This window comes from Schistocerca piceifrons, chromosome 8 (genome assembly GCF_021461385.2).
Source record: "Schistocerca piceifrons isolate TAMUIC-IGC-003096 chromosome 8, iqSchPice1.1, whole genome shotgun sequence".
Taxonomy (NCBI): domain Eukaryota; kingdom Metazoa; phylum Arthropoda; class Insecta; order Orthoptera; family Acrididae; genus Schistocerca; species Schistocerca piceifrons.
The window spans coordinates 162,149,216-162,152,049 of NC_060145.1; the positions used below are offsets into that span (position 1 = coordinate 162,149,216).

General features: G+C 40.0%; 1 pseudogene; it reads right to left on the bottom strand.

Annotated features, from left to right (window-relative positions):
- Positions 1-547: 547 nt before the first annotated feature.
- Positions 548-665, bottom strand: LOC124712584 (annotated as a pseudogene).
- Between the last annotated feature and the right edge of the window lie 2,169 nt (positions 666-2,834).

Sequence of the window (2,834 nt, forward strand, 5' to 3'; positions counted from 1 at the left end):
TCAGTAAATAATTCCCCACAACTTTTTTTTTTTCTCAGAACATATTCATTATTAAGAATTAGAATTTGGCGACAATATCTGTCAACATTTCTTTCAGAGGTACTACTTTTCCATTGTTTCTGTGGTCTCCCTTTACTACACTTCCCTGTAGATGCTCTGTCTTGCCTATCGTTTTCCAGGGAATATTAATGTCGAGATATGTTTGCCCAATTAGATAGAGACGTCAGTAAATAATTCCCCACAACTTTTTTTTTCTCAGAACATATTCATTATTAAGAATTAGAATTTGGCGACAATATCTGTCAACATTTCTTTCAGAGGTACTATTTTTCCATAAAAAGCACTCCGTCTTCAGGCAACGAGTGGCCCTACCGGGACCATCCGACAGCCGTGTCATCCTCATTGGAGGATGCGGATAGGAGGGGCTGACCCCACGGTCAGCGCACCACTCTCCCGGTCGTTATGATGGTATTCTTGACTGAAGCCGCTACTGTTCGGTCGAGTAGCTCCTCAATTGGCATCACGAGGCTGAGTGCACCCCGAAAAATGGCAACAGCGCATGGCGGCCTGGATGGTCACCCATCCAAGTGCCGACCACGCCCGACAGCGCTTAACTTCGGTGATCTCACGGGAACCGGTGTATCCACTGCGGCAAGGCCGTTGCCCATTTTTCCGTATAGCCTCCATAAATTTCTAAGGCATTGCGCCAGAATTGTGCGAAAGCACTCTTTCTCTGTTGGTGAAAGCTCCTGTCCTGTGCTTGTGAGCATGTTTTCACCGCATCAATTACGCTCTCATCATTTTCGAAGTGTGTCCTACAATGGCTCCTTAAGTGCCTGAAACAGATGAAAGTCCAAGGGCGCCAGATCTGAGCTTAGGGGTTGTGACAGGACGTTCCGAACGTAGCCGACCGTGAAACTGAGTTTCTACATTTCCTGGCGCCATAACTCTCTTCAATCATCGCCCAGCACTAATCCTACCAACTGTATCACCACAACATATTGCACACAGTCATGTATGGATGTTCACCATGGTATCATTCCCGCGACCAAGAATTCAATTTCAGAACGTTGGTTATAACGAGTGTATTGTGAGATGCCACTTTGATGGTTCACCATGGTTTGGCATCTGTCGGAATAGCTCGAACCTTCACGCACATGCAGAAGAAGTATAAAATTTGAAGATCCTTAAAGGACATATTCTCATATACAGGGTGATTCAAAAGTTATGTCCCATACAGAAAAGAAAGTGGACCAGACCTTTACCGACAAACTTTGAGAGGTAGTAGTACGGATCAAAATAAGAAAAAAAATTGTTGACACAGTCAACCAACAGATACGCGATCTCTTGTATTTTTTATTATTTTAGGGATTGAAAACACATTATGTCAAGACCTCGTATGAAATGTTCTTGATGTGGATTAATTACTAGTTTCGTCTAATTATCTAGTCATCTTCAGATCATAAAATACTCTTGTTTAATGTTGGTGCCATTAATACCTCACACATCGTTAAAAACTTCCTGAAAGTAACAAAATCCATACATGACATAATTGAAAACAGCTTTTCATCGTTCGTGGCCAGCGTAATTGAACGATGGCCATAAAACAAAGGCGTTATGTCATTACGATTTAGTAACTGAGACTATCAATAGTACATCATTTCGTAACAGATCGTCATATACCCTGGTACACGTTGAGGTGATGATGTACATTTCGTATTATTCACATATACCAGGTCACAGCAACGAGTATTTGGTGATCCATTATGAAATGGTGTACTAATTATGTTGTCATTTACTTGACTGTAACGGCATAATACCTTTGTATTATGACCCTCGTTCAATTACACTAGCCACGAATGATAAAAAAATGTTTTTAATTATGTTATGTGTGGATACTGTCCCTTTAGGGAAGAAGCCGTAATGGCACCAACACTAATCAAGAATGTTTTATGATCTGAAGATGGCTAGACTATTAGCTGAAACTAGTAATCAATCCAAATCAAGATTTCATGTGCGATCTTGAATTCATGGGTATTCAGTAACTAACATAAAAAAACAAAAAAATATTTCGTAAACATGGGCTCTAAAATGTATAACTTAAGATCTATGACCATTTTTCCATCTTCGATGCCGTGAAACAAAATTCTTCTGCTGAAGGCTCTTTGCTTTCCATATTTTGAGTGGTGGTAATATGGACCAAAACAAGAAAAAAATATCCAGTAAACAAGAGCTCTATGAGTACTTTTTCATTATGTAAGATGTTTCTCGCAGTAGCGAAGATGAACAAGTGCTCATAATTCGTAAGATATGCATTTTAGAATCCATGTTTAGTAGACACTTTTTTCTCTTGTTTTGATCCAAACTGCCACCTCTCAAAGTTTGTCGGTGGAGTTCTGGTTCATCATATTTGTCGTATGGGACGTGTCTTTTGGATCAACCTGTGTATTAACTGCTGTAAAAAGAGGGCCTTTATCTATTGAATGGCTCTCCCTCTGACGAACTTTCAGTTGTGTAGGTTTTCACTGTGATTTGCGATTCACCCTGTACTGTGTTTACTCTGCGATGAAGAGATATTAAGGTGAGCCGTATCAAACCAGTCAGAAGAATGATGAAAAAAAAACCACTCAAAGAGAGTTTTTGTTTCAACAGTCTTGTGGCTTTTGATGTGGCCCACCATGAATTCCTCTGCTTTGCCAACCTCTTCATCTTTGATTAGCACTTACATCTTATGCCCTCAGTTATTTTCTGTATGTATTCTAATCTCTGTCTTCCCCTACAGTTTTGTCCGTCTACTGCTCCCTCTAGCACCATGCAAATATTTTTCTTGAAAT